The sequence below is a fragment of the Manacus candei genome, unplaced genomic scaffold (assembly GCF_025592945.1).
Source record: "Manacus candei isolate 608988 ecotype Guabito, Panama unplaced genomic scaffold, ASM2559294v1 h1tg000011l, whole genome shotgun sequence".
In the NCBI taxonomy this organism is placed as follows: domain Eukaryota; kingdom Metazoa; phylum Chordata; class Aves; order Passeriformes; family Pipridae; genus Manacus; species Manacus candei.
Window position 1 is genome coordinate 4,358,685 of NW_026138059.1, and position 17,695 is coordinate 4,376,379.

A 17,695-nucleotide genomic window follows, 5' to 3' on the forward strand; every position below is an offset into this window, starting at 1 on the left:
CTAGTGTCCTGTTGCTGGGGGAGATGTTTCTATGTGACAGCTCTGCTCCTGTCTTTACCAGACTATGTCCTTTATATGAGAAATAGACCAATATGATTGAATTTTACAAACCAAGGCATGTATTTGCACTGGCTGTCAGCGTTGTGGTTCTGGGTTTTCTGCCTGTAGCTGTTGTGAAAACTGGATACTGCAACCCCACCAGAGCCAGGGGAACCGAGTCTCTTGCAGTAGTTAGTCCAGCCCAACGAACAGCGAAAAACATTTTCTCAGCAGGGAAAAGGTTGTCCTTGTGCTTTTCATTCTTTTTCAGCCAAAACATGTAAAACATAGTTCTTCTGATATATAAAGTACAACTATCAGTGACAAATGTCATTCCCCTTATGTTCTTCCCATCTTACATTCTACACGGGCTATTCTATTTTATGACACTCAGTTAAAAGGTCCTGTTATTCTCTGAATTGCTGTAAAACTGAACAGTCTCCGTGTGTTCAGAGCAGCTTGCAATTAGCATACCTGATCTTAGAAAATTCAGTCTATTAAAAATATGGACATAATAAAGCACAGCATCTGGAAATCTGCATATGTTCATCTCACACAGTGGGCTTCAAATGCCAGAGTCAAATAAAGACTCCTAGACATCTCATAAAAGAGCTTATATATGTCACCACTCAGATGTAGATCTTCAGGGTATTTTCATACTTTCTTGGAAAATATTATATTACTTCACACTTACCTTTTATGCTGTTTTCATTTGAAAAAGATGAAGAAAATATGAAGATATTTTTTAAAAAGCTAAGGTTTGCTATTACATAATCACTCTGTTGGATTTTGTAATTTTCCTTATAGCCACAGCACCAATAAAACCATGAAGATAAGAATATGAAAATTTTAATGCAAACTAAGATGTAAATTGTCTCATTTTGTGAAGTTTCCTTCAAACCAAGGGCCTTCTGGAGAGCCATTTCTGCTTAAACGCATTTTTATTCTATCCTATAAAAAGTGAAAGAAGTAGTGCTTTCATAGGAATATAAAGTGGAGATTAAGACTGGGCTTATATCTTTTTCAAAAAAGAAAGTCCTGTAGTGGACCACATAGTTTTCCTTTTCTTATAACTGCCAAGGCAAAGACAGGTCTCTGTTATATCCAGATTCTCGTTTAAACAAATACGCTGCAGTAGCTGAGGGCTGGTTTCCATTTTAATAGCAAGTATTCTGTCAATAACAACCTTGCACATGAACAGGAGTTTTTCGATTTATATTAATCAAAGTAATTGAATCACAAAATTTACTGCTGACAGTAGGACATTGTCCTGACATTGTCCTGACACAGGACAATGGATTCTAGCAGACCTGAAGTGCTTTTGGAAATGGCAGTACTGAAGTAAAAAAAAAATTAATTATTCATTGTGCTGCGTACAAGACTTAAAAGCAATATTTGGTAACAGAACAAATGCAGCTCAGCCTCTTCACTTGTCTATCTGAGGGATGAATTTGGCCCAAAGGATGGGACTTGGTTCACACCTCTTCTGTAAGATCAGGTGTTTATAGGTAAGGGAAGGTGGCTGAACACTGTAGCCAGTAGAGATTTAGGATAGTTGCATCGTGCCCATGGCCCAGGCAAATACAAAACATGATCTAGGAAAGATTTGATCCTTTCTGCATAGAGCTGCTGAGGCCAGGAGGGTATCGCAGGCCATTGCAAACATCTTGAAATCCATGTTTAGACAGTTTCTAAATCAAGAGATGCTTGACTGAGCAGATGCACTTGCCCACTTTGGGACAGGGTGAGTCACCCTCTAGATTCCTTTGGAGGCTTTGAGCAGTTCCCCATTGACTATAGGATTATAGTGAGATCTTAAACATCTAGCATATAGGAACATACATACATTGAAGATGCCTAGATGAATGCATCTGAAGGCAGCTAAATGACTCCAGAAATGCATCTATTTTTCCTCTAAATATAGAGAAAGCTTACCACATTGGCTTAGACTGGATACCTGATACAGAGACACCAGTATGGTGAGTTGAACCACACACTCTTAGCTTGCCTTATACTTCCCAGTTTAACATAACTGCCCTTTATATCAGGCACTCTTCATGTAGAAATGAGAGAAGACAACATTGTTATGCTATTCTACGTCAAAAATGTAATGCAAACATTGCCTCCTACCAGGTACCAGAGCAAGCTTGGTTCAAAAAATCCAGAAGCTGGTTCAACCCTCATGTCTGTGCTGGTACCAGGAGTCTGAATCTTTGGTTTAGAGACAAAACTGGCAAAAAATGTATCTAAATACCATTAATATATTTGTTAGCTGCAAGTTGAGTTTCTAGATGTTATTCCATGATAATCATGGTTTCATTGTGTAAAAATATGTGTGTAATCAAATTTTCTTTTAATCATAATATATCTATTGCCAGACTTTTTGTTATTATGAAATACTTCCAAAAGAGTAGTCTGCTTCGTGTGATTTTCACCACTGAAAATAATCAGGAAAACCTGGAAGATCTGTTATTTGACATCTTGACTTTAGTTACTCCCCACATACTGCATTCGCTCTCTCATAGACCTGACCATCTAAGACTCTTTTTATCTAGATGTTGAAAACTTGATGGAGTGCTGAAGAAGGTCTGTTTATTCAGAGGGTTTGGCAGCTGAAATTACTTAGACCTCAATGACTCTGCAATCTGCTGTTTGCAAACGAGAAGTCTGAGTGGCAACACATATTCTCCATACCCCACATATCTTGGTAAAATCATTTCAGTTTTTCTTCACAATCTTCAGCAATACTAATCTGATGCTTCAGCTGTGCTCTTCCCATGTCATAAATATTTTGACAGCATCCTTTAGCGTATCTCAATCTCAAATCTCACTCAATTTCATCTGTCATTTACAGGCATGCTTATAATGGCTCATTTGCTTATAATGGGTAGATTCTATGCTTTCAGTAACAGGAGTAATTAGAGAATACCAATATGGCCAGAAAGCAGAGAGGAGACAAAGAAGGAACATGAAAGACAGGAGGAAAGTAAATCATAGAAAGAGAGCTATGGAGATCACTTTACCCTTTCTTAGAAAAATGAAGCTGGGACAAAAATGATGAAACTGAGAGGCAGAAAATTTAAAATTAGAACTGTTTTTTCTTGCAAGTTTCAATTACCAAAAGATGCTCTTAAATATGATTTTCCATGTTATTTCTCTGTGTGTCTGGTCCTCAATGCAGAGGTGGTTTCCAATCCTTTTGAAAAGTCACTTACATCCTTAGGCACCTTTTGCAAAAGATAATAAAAAGAATACATTAGTTTGGCTTAGATATCCACATGTTTAGTAAAATATTATGTGTGGTTCACCAAAAGAATCTGAATAATAACTAAGGAGATGTTTCATCAGCAAACAGGAGAAAAAGCTGTAAGAACATCTTTACCAGTGTCTAGTGCTGACTGATGTAAGAGATGGTCTATAGTACTGGACAAGCAATACTCTGTTTTTGTTTCTTATTCCTGTTCACTGGCAGAACTGCCAGTGGCATGACAAAGAAAAGCAAGAAAAACCCACTTAGAAATGATTCTCTGGAGTCTTCAGCCAACCACTTTGCTAAGGAATAAGTCATCTGAGAGTAAAAAACATTCCTGCTCCTTGCAGCATTACTGCAACTACTAATAGAGTTATATGTCCTTGCTATCTATTTTCCAGTATGGGGTTGTTGATTTTTCTGGGCAGTTGCAGCATGTTTTGAAATTTAAAGAAAAAGAAAATGTTTTACTGACTGCTTGCTGAAAGTGTAGCAGAAGGCTAGATTTTGTGCTCACTTCTGTAAGGAAGTAAGTAAACACAAAGTGCTCCTCCCCTGTATTTTCTGCACCAGCAATCAAGTTCCTGGGCAATGAAACACAAAAATTTGCAAGGTTTCCTACTACTTACCCGTTCTTACACCAGGAAAGAGGGTGCCATATGGGACAGATAGAGCACTGGATCCATGCTTTGACTACTCACCCTAAGAAATGAACTATCAAAACCTAGATTTATTTGCTGCACACTATATTTATTCCCTCTGCTTTCTGTAACAAGGAGGAATTATGATTCCATGCAGCAAAGTGAATGGTAGTAGCTCTGGCACCATAGATTTGGTGTGTTGCCCCTACTCCGTGCTATGCCTGAAGTCTGGTTCTAGCTCATTGGGATGAGTTTGCAATGTCTCCATCTTCTGCCCAGTTTCAGGAGCCATACTTAAGCAATAACAATATTAAAAAGAAACAATTTATCTAAATAAATTAAGGGCTAATTATTGTACATATGAATTCGTGAAGCTGGGTGTCATGTGCTGTCAGTAACTTTTTATCTTGATTGGACAATGACGAGTTGTGGAACTATATCAATACTCCCAAGGGTAACAAAAAAACCCCAAACCAATCCAACCAAAAAAAAAACCCACTGCAGATATATTCAGGAAATTTTAACTGGGAGACTTTTGAAATTGGAATAAACGAAACTAAAGGAATTTACAAAACTCTTTAGAGGGGCAAGTTGACCTGAGCTACATAAATTTTAGACATATATGTATATCATCACATATAGATATTACATTCACATACAGATTTCTAGAGCAAATTACCCGTGAGTATAAAATGCTTTCCTATTTCCAGCGGGATGGTGGAACAGATAATGATAGATTCCTACTCCTGAAGTGGGAAGACAAAAAAGGGTGATGAAACTGAGCACACAGTATAAATATGTTATACTTGTAATTAATAAGCAATATAAAATATGGAGTCATACTTACTATCACATTTTGAATGAAAACAATGTTGCTTCATAGCAAAGAAAAATCCAGCTTTAGGTTTACTAAAAAGCATGAACAACATGTCCTAAGAAATTAAGCAAGAAATTAAAAAAAGTTTAAAAAAATTCTTTGACTTGTTTTCGTCTCCTTATTCCGTATTATTGAATAAGTCACAAATAAGCATTAACCCTCTGCTAACATAGTTCTGAGACAATGACAGCCATGTATTGAATGCATCATTCATACATATTACACAGGCTGGGACAACTGAGCACACACTGTAACATGACCTAGAGGAAAAAATGTCTTTAGCAGTGATGCTAGGAAAGGCTTCTGCAAGCAAACTATGACTGTCAAAATTATTTACCTCATCACAATCGATATTTCTATACTTAGAAATCTGAATCAATTTAATTTGTGGATTTTATTAGCAAACCCATACAGAGAATTATATATTTTGAATCATAACAAAAAGTTCAACACTGAAGACAGTAAATTGATCTTTAGGATACAAAAATATCTCAGTTCATCTGTAAATCTGAATTAAGTACATGGAACTAGTATCCTATGATCCTAAACTCATTTTTAATGAGTCAAACAGCAACAGTGCAGCTTCCCATAGTTACTATACTATTATGATGATTTCTTTTACTATCTCTGAAGATGTGTTTCAACTATATAAGCTACAACAAAGACACAGTTCTGCTCCAGAATGCTTGTAACATCTAACACAAAGACATGGGAGAGATGTTCTCCTGGAATTAACAAAGGAGGAAAACAGCTTGGCTTCCATTAAATCCCTTGTTGGGATGAAACATTAATTCAGTGATCAAACCACTCCTGATCTCAGCCTGTGGGACCACGTGGGTCTCCATGGGAGTCTTCTCTCCTGTCCTGCCATATAGGTCTGTTGGAAAAAAGAGGGAGCTGATGAGGGAGCTTCCATGAAAGAACTTTGCAGAGACAGGAATAAAATAACTGACGACCCCTCCCTGCCCAGAGGGAAGCTCTCATGTCTGTGTTTCTTCTCAACACTTCTGAGTTCCCACCACCCACTGCTCTCTAACAGTGGTAAAGCTGAGCAGCTGTGACCTGCTGTGGATACCACGCCCCCCAGCAGCACCACACTGTCCTGCCCTTGGCTCCTCAGCGTGCTCCTGGCTCATCCATGCATTCTGGGGAAAGAAAATTTCCCCCAGCAGAGATTTGCTCAGACAGTCATGATGGGAATGATCCCTCCAAAGGCATGAAAGCGACATTTACTGGTGTTATTGTAAAGTGTACACAGGGGGTATGGAGAAAGGTACCAGAAACTACTGAGACAGATTGAAGGTTTTTGCTAGAAAATAAAAAAAAAAACTCTCAGTTTACACAAACAGCAAGAGCAGGCAAACACTACACCTTTTTGTAATATTAACATATGATTTTTTTGACTTTTACTTAAAGAGTAAAAATATTGCTTAAACCTCTGCACTTGCCCACCACATGCAGAGAAACATTCAATCTCTGGAGTGCCATTACCACCACTCTTGCTTTTCACGGGAGCATGTGCCAGGGAGGAACACGGCACACAACAGTGGTTTTTTAGCTTTCTGTTTTTCTAAATATGTGCAGAATAAGACATTCATTTCACAAGCCTATACTGTGCCCTAATAAATACTGTGCAATTTGAAGTTTTAGCACTTACGCAAACAACGGTTGGTTGAAGGAGATATTCACATGGGGCTTGATTATAGTGTTTTATCACTCAGCCGAACATCTAATGTTTAGCACAGTAGTTGGAGTGCTTCTTTTCATGTTATAACAAAGATTGCCCTCTGATAGTAATTACAGCCTTCCTATAAGGAAAGGCATTTTAGAACTGCCTGAAAAGTTCAGAAGCTAGAGATGAAGCTTGGAGAAAGAGTTTGCCATCACTTTGCATGTGGCAAGTAGTTTGGTGCTTGTGCTGTTGTCCAGAAAAATGACAGAGCTGCCTTGAAAATATTTCCTCAGAGCTGGAAACATTAAAAAAATCACTACCTGAGGAATAAGAAAGTCTCTATGATTACATAAAAAAAAACCACAACAAAGTTAATATTTCTGTAAAAAAAAGTACAAAATCAATGTGACGAATTATTATATGATCTTTTTTAGAAATGCAGAAAGGCACAGTGATGAGGAGACGTAGAGCAAAGCACATGCAGCAAAATATATTCAGAACAAAGCTGCCCATACACAGCACTCACAGCTTTGCCCTGGAGCAATGAGTTAAATTTTCTAGTGACATTTCTGAATGCATCTTATTGGGGCTCTCATGAACTGCTAGTGGTATATGTCTGTGCTTTTTGTACTTACAGCATAATAATCAGTTTAATCAAAATAATTTGGAGAGTTTTATGCGGTTTAGGGCACTAAATTACAGATATGCATCTCTCTCTTCTGTCTTTGAGAACTCCAGGTCAATCATGTTTCTGATCTTTTGGATTTATCTTTTCCTTTTCTGACTTTCAAAACTATCAGTGACCAGCAACTTCATTAGTATCTTATTAATTGCAACAAATGGAACTGTTAGTTCTACCTTTGTAATTTACCAGGGATTCTCTTTTATTTTAAAGTAGCAGTGGTATTAACAGTTCAAAGGCCCAAACTTTATCATCTTCTTCATAGTTGGAGAGGACTGTCCATGTATAATTTTATTTTCTGTGCACTGCTAAGTACAATTTTTCCTGTTTCTCTTAGCTGGGTAATATTTTTTTTTTATTTTGCTGTCTGTCTCCTTTCCCTATAGAGATTAAATTACTGAATATGCTTTTCCAAAACCTGTGTACTGTGTAAGCTCCTCTCTATTGCCATGGTTTTGCATTCACCTTTTTCTGGATTGCAACTTTGTTTTCAAATTAAGGTGTCAGATTTTGACATATTTCTATGTGAATAAACTGGATTTTCATGTTCTGTGGTGCCTTAGCAGTGAAGTGACACTACGTCATGGCAGGTACTATTTGATCACAAAATTAGAACTTCCTACCCTTTTCAAAAACATGCCTTCTCTCATGCACAGCTTCCACATCTCCTGCTAAACCTAGGAGATGTAGTTCTGCACTAAACTGATTAGCTTTTATGGCTTGATGCTGCATTTCATGCTTAAATAAGCATTACTTTATTAATATGTGTGGTCACAGAGATAGTTTGACACCCTTCAGGAAATTTAATGGTGTTTTTCTCTGTGCTGTGAAGGCTGAAATATTCACCCTTCTGTGATTAGGTAGCAGATGAAAGGTATCTTCAAATGTTTTGAACCAGTCAAAAATGTACCACAAGAAACATCCAAAGGGGAGGAATGAAGGGAGGAGGAACATAGGCTGTCCTGTCAGAAACAGCCTAAGATGAAGCCTGTTGGGAAGCAAGGCATATTTTTCTTGTACATCCTTGAGCCAACATGAGTTCTTGTATGATCCCTCATCCAAGCTGATGGCACGTGTTCCCAGGTGCAAGACTGAGAGGGAGGGAGAGAACAGCCAATACACTGGATTTGTGACATGTGGGAGAACAGGAATAAGCAGGAAAAGCAGAACCTTCCCACCAGATTTGCAGCATCCCATTTTCAGGTATTATCAATATTATAATTTGGGAACCTCTGACTTTCAGATATGGACACATGCATATGCATATGCATGTCTGCATGTGTAAAGTCTTGGAGATACTGAGCTGAGCTGCTGTTTGCTGGGCAGTTTGGGGCTAGTGCAGAAGTCCATCCCCATCACCACCACTGTGTCTTGCAGTCTCCAGATGTTGGGTGGCAAGTTTATGGGGAAGAAAATAACAACAGCCTAAGGCAGCAGATTGCTGATTGCAGCCTTTAACACTATACATGTGTGGTCAAGCAAAGGTTTGGTTTTGCTGCACTGTGGTGGGTGTTGTTCATGTCCCTGCACAGCCACTTACCTTTAGATAATTGCACAGATTATTTCTAGGCTTCAGGAAGCTCATTGCAGTGGCACCCTCTGTGCCTTGCTTGGTGTCTGGTCCTGATGGCTGACTTTGCCAGCATCTCACTGGCTGAAAAGTTGGTGTCTGCTTGTTGGAGGTGTCCCATACCTGCTCAGGTGACACACAGGCTGACACAGTACAGCCACAGCCTATTGTGCACTCTCGTCCCAGTCATAGGCATTGCCAAAGTAGTGCTCTGCAGTACTGTGCATCATTACAAAGATTTTATTTTATATTATTCTATGTGCTTCCAAATAATCAATAACCATTCTTGATAATTTGGAAATACATTTGTATGTGTACATACACATATATGTTTGTGTACACCAGGCCTTGATATGCTAGGGGTTTTCTTCACAGATAGCCCTCTAATACCTACACAAATCTTTTGCCCCAAAGCTGTTGTTTCCTCATGAAGACACATGGTCATAGGACAGTGTACTTGCATCCTTCCTGCTGGGATGCTTTTTCATGCCTGTTGCTGTGCATCAATTCCCAATGGGTCTCCAGGCCCTCAGGTGGTGCGAGGTGTTGCTCACACTGAAGGTGGCTCCCAGCAGTGACACACACATCTGGAGTGACTCTGTCTGTCTCTGAGTCCACCTCTCTCTGAGGTGGACTGTGCTCATTTTATGTGGAGCCGAGCTGACACACTGCAGTGTCTGTAGTGGTTGGCGATGTGATTTGATGACTTGAGGAAAGCCCTCCACTTGCATATTCTCACATAAACATGGAATCTGACTAATCCATGAGCATTTGCTGGCTTAGGAAGTCCTCCTCCTGACCATCATGTGACATCATGTGAAGGATTAGCTGGCTTAGGGACATCCTCTCAGCTATTGAATCAATCACCTCCAACATAATTCTGAGCAATCCATTGTTCTTGGGGTTTTGTGGGGTTTTTTTTGGATAGAATAGATATATCTGAGGCAGAAAAAGTATATCTGAGAAGAGAGGACCCAATTATTTTACTGCTGTCCTTGTGCCTGATGAAATATCTCATGTGGAAGAGGTTATTCACCAGGGCTATATATTTAGTCCAACCTGGAATGATGATCATCCAAACAAGATCATAAATAAGCCCTCGGTTTTTATAGCAAGGTCAGATTGGTGGGGCTTTGCCATCTCTGACAAATTCTGCAGCTGTTGAAAGGGCTTTGCTGGGAAGCCCTGCAAATCTGCCTCAGGCAGCAGGTAGCAAACTCAGCTCTACAGAAAAAAGGGGTATGAGAGATTCAAGATTTGTTGCAGTTTTTGTCTCACAGGTTTTGCTCAGTCTTATGAAGTTCTTTGCAGATGTCCAGGCTCATAAATACTTTACTACCAGTCCAGTATCCATTTTACACTCCTTAGGCACTACACAATTCAAGCCCAGAGTGATATTTTTGTTTATGGCAAGGGGTTGTTAATACAAATCCTAATTTGTTCACATATGGGTTCTGCCAGTCAACTTGGCACTCCCTGGCTCTCTGCCACTGGGGACATGGCATTAGTGCCCCCCATAAACAGACAAACAGACAAACAAGAGAAGCTGGAAGCATCTGGCCCCATTCCTTGCCATTTCTTCTAATTGATATTATAATGGCACGGAAAACATCTCTTATAATTCTTGGAAAGGTATATGTTTCTTTTAAAGCCTGGAGGCTTCAGAGCATCCTATCGCTATTAGCATTTCCCACTACCTTTGCCCGAAGGTATTTCCGAAGCATGTAGCACAGCAGATACTTGGCAGATGTGACAGGGATATGTGTGAAATATTTGACAGAGACAAGGTGAGTCAGGTTTGGTTTACAGACCATGAAAGAGGAGGTTGAACTCATGCTGTGCCATCAATCTTGTCAATTCCCTGATGCAGAGTCTCTCCTGGAGGCCATCCAAGCCTGAGCAGAAGCTCTCATAAAGGACAGAAAACTGGCAAGTGCCAGATGATAAACATTTTAAGCTCCCAGTGCCAGCTCAATATCCTCATCTGAGCGTACCATTGCTGGAGTTTAGGGCCAGGGAGCAGCACAGCTGCCATATCCCATCCAATGTAAGTAAAAACAAGGAAAGCATTAAAAGCCACAAACCAGACTGTTGTCATTATGATGACCTAAAAGCATCATGGTAAAAATCAGGACCTTTTCCATCTGAGAAGGGGATCTTGATTTTTGTGAATGTTTTAAGTGCTGGGGACTGATTACAGATTGCAGAAGGGAAATATCTCCAAAGAATAACCATGGAGAGTAGTTCTTCAGGAAAGGAGGGGTTGACACTCACCACCAAAATTGTTTTCTACCAACAGCAGTTGGTCAAAAAACTATGGCCATGATCATGGTATCTAGTGGTTCTTTGCCTCCTGCTTGCATTTAATGAACCTGTGAGCTCCTCTTCCTTAGGCACAGCAGGGCCTGTCTGCTCCTCCTTGTAAGTGCCCTTTAGCAAATGCTCACTCTGAAAAGCACACCAGGATTTTGCTCAAGGGCTTTCTCTCCCAGTGCCTGCGCTCAGGACTGGGGCAGCTATGCTGCCTCCTCTGGTCTGTTCTGCCTCTCCCACCTCAGCATGTGCATGTCACAAAACAGCCATGACCCCACGCCACAGCCCAGGCCCAGGTCACACCATCCTGGTGATGCAGATTGACTATTATCCTTCTATAATGCAGCAATCAGATTTTGTCTCCCTCCACTGACACTGCCGTTTTCTCTGGCCTCCATCTCCCTCAGCAGCTGGAGGTGATGGGGAGGCCCTCAGCAGGAGAATTTCTGTTGGTCTCTGCAAGAGACATCTTCCCATTGCCCCCATGCTTGGATGCTGTGAATGGCCTTTCTGGTCCCACATCAATCCCCACAAGCTGTCACCACTGATGTTTTTCAATGGGATCAAGCTGTGGCTTTCACTACTACAGTTACCATAGTGAGGAAACCAACAGATGCTTAACACGATTAAAAACAAACCACCAGGCAAAAATCAGAATCAAATTCCCTCTTGTCACTAAAGCCATGAGCCAGGCTGACTGCTTTAGGATGACTAATTTTGATGTCTTAACACAGGTACCTGGCTCTAGGGTGGTGGAGGAAACAGGACCCGAGGGGTTCCCTAATGAAGGAGCTCAGAAGGAGAGTCAAATAAACTGCTGCCAAGCTGACAGTGAAGAAGGGAGTCAGCAGATATGCAGACCAGGTCCAAGACAAATTCCTGCCTGGTCCTACAGATTCAGAGCTGCACGCTTGGCGTCTCCCCATGCCCATGGTGTGAAGGCATCAACAGTAGCGTCAGTGTAACAACCCCTCAGTCAGTACTCCCAAGGGAAGCTAACAAGTTCAGCCAAATCTTCCCCTGAAAGTCCCTGATTTTCCACCTTTGCCTCCGGAAGGGTTAGACAGAAGGTCTCTGCATGACTGAATTATACTTTCAGAGATGATGGGACAAGGACCTTAAAAGGCAACAAATGGGCAATACTCTGCTGAGCATTTTGCTGCTGCTGTGAATTACATCTGAAGTACCCCAAGCTTTAGCAATTTCCCTTTTCATTTCTGCATACAGAACTAAAGACCCAGCCACAGGCAGCCCTCATTCCTCTTTTCTGGGCAATCCTACAGGACATAGGCACTACCTCTGATTGCCAGCAGAAGCAGCAGCCAAGACTGCAACCACAAGAGATGGAAAAACGATCATTGCTTTTTTGTGATATAGGGTAAACACTCTAGAAATCATTTTCATAATTAGGTCAAGGACTGAGACCGCTGCCAAGCAAGAACAAGACTCAACCACTATTTTTAGGGGGTGCACTACAGGGCCAGGAAGCTGTTCTCGGGAAACCTAGCCTGGTATTCCTCACTTGCATCAATCCAGTGCTAAGTATTTTCTCAAAGTATTAGGAAACCCTAAAGGTACCAGATGTAAAGCAGTTCTAACAAAAGTAGTAGGATGTTTTGTTTTCTGTGTGCAGTGCCGGATGAACACCTGATACAGGGATATAGTCATATATAGTGTCATCTAGAGTTTTTCCCTGGGTCAGGTTAACATTTTCTTCTCCAAAATTAAGATTAATTTAGAGGTTCTTTGTTAATTTCTTAACAAAGAAAGGTCTGTGTCTTTAAGTGGCCAAAAGTGCTTCCTGCAGTCTAAGTTGAATCTGCTTCTCTTTCTTCAGTGTTTGCTGTATCTGGAGTCCATGTTATAGCTGTGGTAGACCTTTAAATACAGCACTGAGATGTGATTCTGGGTGCAGCTGGGGTAACAGTTCATTCTCTTTCTTAGGTGCTACCCAGTGGAAATTTGGCAGATGAGCCTGTTTTCCTCAGAGAGCCTGATGCATCTGGTCAGCCAGGCAGAAGGGGTGGATGAGGTCTCAGGGTGAACAAGGCATCTTCAAAGGTGAATTGAACCAATTATGCAGGTGACGGCATTTCTAGCAGACCAACATCAGTCCAGCACTGCTCCCCAATATCTGTCTTGCTCTTGGAGTAATAGAGGTTCATCAGTTGAGAACTCAGACATCCACTAAGGTTAAGCCAACATGAAGAAGAAATTAGTTTGGCTGTAGTGCATGATGTAGCAAATGCTCCTCAGACTGTCTCGCCTCTCTATCCAGATTGTAAAAAATGGTATTAATTTTAGCTCTACCATTATTCCATATTTATTGAAGATGTGGGACTTGTGCAACACTTTTTGTTCTGTTTATTCCCATTTTCTCATTAAAAATTGAAGCCAGGCTGCACACTAGAATTAAGTGTGTTGCTCTGAAAGGCCAAACACTGCTTTCTCTTCTGGCAATGACAAAATTCCCATTAGTTTTATTGGCACAGCACTGAGCCCTAAAGCTAAAAGTAGCTCCACGAGTGACAGAACCATTGCATTCAAAATGAAATGCTACTCCTGATGCAGAGTTGAGTTTCTTTTTTTGCTGTCATTTGTGAAAAATAATAATGATCTCTGCAGATGCCATCTGTGTAGATCTGTGCTTTCCCTCCAAAACCTTCTGCAACTCGGATTGTTTGGCCACCACCACAGAAATGCCAATAAGCCAAAATGGGCACATCCAAGCCACAGGGTTACATGGGGACGGAGATGGCTCAAGGTCAGCTCAAAGTTTGGGTGCCAAGAGAGAAGATATATAAAGGAGTCCTCTTTTCAGCAGTCCTGGGACATGGAGTATTCTTCTTTCAAATTACAAGACAGGAAGATTTAAAGTGCATTTTCTGGTTATGTCATGCTATTTTTCTTAGGAAATCAGCTTCACCTGCGAAGCTAAATCTTGAGAAAAGAAACATGATGTTTTCTTTCCAGATAAATTGTTTGATCAGTTCAGAAAAAAACCCAAACCATCACTCTGTGACAACTCTTATGAGTCTGTCATGTACCTGTAATTTAGTGTCTCTCAGAAGGACCCAGATGATGAAATACAGAGACTGCAGAAGAGGGTCAGCTTGAACTTCTAAAGAAAAATTTGGGAAAAAAACCCTTTAAAATACAAATAAAGTGTAGGTAAAGTAAAGATGGAAACCTAAAGGCTGAATTTAAAAAAATAGCAACAAACTATCTAAAAACAATCTTATACTTTTTAAAATAAAATCTCTGGCTTTTGGAGCTGCAGGTATGATTTTTGATGCTTGTAAATCATTGCTATGTAAATATAACATTCATGGCATTTGCTTGTCAGTAATACCAGCTCTTTGTTAAACACTCATATCTTCCTGTGTTCCCCACAGCAAATATGCAGACAGTAGAATGTGTGCTAAAAGTAGCAATTCAAATGTTTCTGTTAGGTGCTGGATTTAGCTGTGGCAGGACAGCTGACCGGATAGAAAGCCCTGGACAGCAAAGCCTGCTCCCTTTGAAGATGACACCTTAGTACGGCTATTTTCATCTCCTTTCTGCTAAACTTTTTGATGGCCATAGCTCTTGGATCAGATGAGGGAGTTCATAGTCTAACACTCTCCAGCACACACCACCACACTGTGGTAACTCCTCCACAAAGTCCTCCTGCAAAGCTTCACCCAGAGAAAACAACTCTCCCTTTCTTTCCTCACCTGGGGCATTGGTTGGGCTCCAGACTTATCTGCAGACTAAATCTAGGCAGTCAAAACTTACAGCCAGCACCTCACCCCTGCTTGCAGGCTTGTTTACGACACGAACTCTGTGCAAAGAACTTCTTGAAACCTACTGGTAATATCTAGCCCCCCAGAAGGTTTCCAAATGTCTAATTATCTCATTTAAACCTCCTTCTGAAATACTTTATTTCTAAATTATGAAGAGGTTTAATAACAGCTTTCAGCTTCATTAACTGTTTTATATACCTGGAATTAACAAAACCCACAAAAATCTTGATTAATTGCCCAGCAGTGTTGTCTGACACAGGGTAGGGTTTATACCAGTGTTAAAGCCTTTTGAGAAAGTGGATTTTTACATGCGGTCAACGTCTACTTTGTGAAAAAACAGAAAACCGATTCTATGTTGTATTCCTCCTTTTCTGAAAAATTTCACAGAGCAGCAATTTGGCTGAAGAGTGCAGCGATGCGTTCAGCTAGAACGGAACCCTTTAAAACTATGTGAAAACTGCAGCTTGGCAGTATTTCACACATATCTATCCAAGGTCAGAATTTAACATAATAGCCACACTTTGTTAACAAACAGCTCTTCTTCTGATGTGGAAATAGCATGAGATGAGTTTTAAAACAGAGCAGCACAAGCGATGGCTAAGCACATGGTTTCTAAAGCTTTATGCTACTGCCCAACACCCCTGCATTTGAGATGTTCAGCACAAGCTGGATTCCTTCTTAAATAGTCTGTTTTACACGCAAAATTCTGAACTTTTTATATTCAAAAGCCTTGCTCCAGTCAACATACATTTGGGGGGTGTGAGGAATGGAAAATGAGCTAATAATATACTGCCACTTGCCATTTGGCCAAACTGAACAATCCATTTAAGAACACGAGTGACTTCCAAGGACACCCAGCACAGTGTTAATGCTGAAATTTTAAGACATTTTCTTTTACAAGAAAGTGAAGATAAAAGTAGCAAGACGTCAAAATGCATGAATTGTGAATTACCATTTAATATTTCGGTGAAGCGACATATGAATAAAGGATGCATTACTGCTAAAAATAACCTCTTGTTTTTAATGCTGATCTGCAGCTGTAATGAAAGTGTTCAGCATTTTTCAACTCTACCAATTTTTAAATCCAGCAGGTTATATCAACCTGAGAGAAGAAAAACTCTCTCTGACTTTTAGACAAAATGTAATTTCTTTCTAACTTACTTCTGATTTTGGAAACTAAGTATATCCTCCAAACCAAAGGCAAATCAAAGGCAAGCTATCACCTTGGTATTATGCAAATCACAGAGCAGTGAAGAGAGCCCCTGGGAGATAGGAAATACTTAGTGTTAGGACCACTTCAAAGAGTGTAGGATCATCATTCTGCTCTATTGTACAAGTGGCTTTTCACATGTAAATCTACCATGATTAAATTAATATTTGTGAGCTTAACTCTGATCCTTTCTCCTTTACTTAATGAAGGACTAATTCCACTGAAGTTGAAGGAATTACACACATGTGACTAATCCCAGAATTAGGCTCCATACATGGTTGGGATGACTTTGATTTTTTGGGGGGTTCTGTTGAGCCTGCCCTCCCAAAGCTTTCCCTTCTTCCACGGAAGCCCCTGCAACATTAAAAGGTTGGTTAAAATGAATTTACCAATGGGAAAACATGCATTTATATTTTGACTCTGGTAGAAAGAATGTCTTCACTCAGGAGCAAAGAATATAGCAAATGTCATATTTCTAACAGGTCATTGACATTTTGGCAATGTTTTTGGCACAATTTGGTACAGTGTCACTGTTGTCACTGTTAAGTAGTCTGTTCCAAAAATTTTGGAAAAAATAAATATTTTAGGCACAGAAAAGAAAGAGAATGCAACAATATAAGGGAAAAGTGAAAAGAAGGGAACTGTGATGTCTTGTTTGAATGACAAGTAAATTTTCTGTGTCTTCACTGCAAGAGAAAAAAGGGATTTGTGACTGAGAGGCATTTCAAAGGACCTGTCACAGCACAAAAATCTAGCAGAGACAAGGCATAGGTCTCTGACACAGCTACTCAAGGCAAGCTTTATATCTTTATCTCACTAGTTACAGTGAGATTAAAAAAACCCACAGTGCCTTGTATCTGCAAAGACTATGTGTTAACACATAGCTATCTTGATGTCAAAGAACATCTTTGGTTTTCTATAAGAATAGCTATGAGACCAAGTACTTTTAAGCATTCTATCAGATTATCCAGCTATATTATTTTTATAGGCTGAGGATTTACCAAGCAGATACTTGGCCTGCAGGGTAGAGATGAAGTGGAGGTTTTGTGGCAAGTTCATATTTGTACAGTTCTTGTCCTATCTTCTCCAGCATGCAGCAACTGTTCACACCCCAAAAAAAAGATGCCAAAATTCACTGTCTTGCCAGATAACTCTCATTTATTCTTTCTGTTCTTTTTCCTTCACACCCCACTACTTTTCCAGCACCCATGCTGTAGCTCTGTAAATAAACAGCATAACAAAATGGTTTTTGTACTCAGGCTTAAAGAATTTCAGTTAATAGATGTAATTAGATGTAATTATACATAATATTGACTAGATTTAATTCCAGAGCACAGCAGTCTTAGAAAAACAAGTCTTCTTGTTATCCGCAGGACCAGTTCAAGATGAGCACAATTCACAGAATCACAGAATCAAGTTGGAAGGGACATCTGGAGGTCATCTGGTCCAACCCCTCTGCTCAAGTGGGACCACACAAGGTACAATTGCTGAGACCATGCTCAGATTGCTTTTGATTATCTCCAAGGATGGAGATTCCACAACTTCCTTGTGCAACCTGTGCCAGCGCTGGGTCACCCTCACAGTAATATAGAGGTAGCTCATTGAGAACCACTTTTTGGCCCTGTGGTCAAAGGATGACTTCTGCTTCCAAAAGAT

General features: G+C 40.1%; 1 long non-coding RNA gene across 1 annotated transcript; it reads right to left on the reverse strand.

The window, feature by feature from the left end:
* Positions 1-2,542: 2,542 nt before the first annotated feature.
* On the reverse strand, positions 2,543-17,146 carry LOC127466961 (uncharacterized). The gene is made up of 3 exons (XR_007902904.1): positions 17,041-17,146; positions 4,610-4,676; positions 2,543-3,266 (listed from the first exon to the last, which is right to left on the reverse strand). It is a non-coding gene; the product is annotated as an uncharacterized LOC127466961 (long non-coding RNA).
* Between the last annotated feature and the right edge of the window lie 549 nt (positions 17,147-17,695).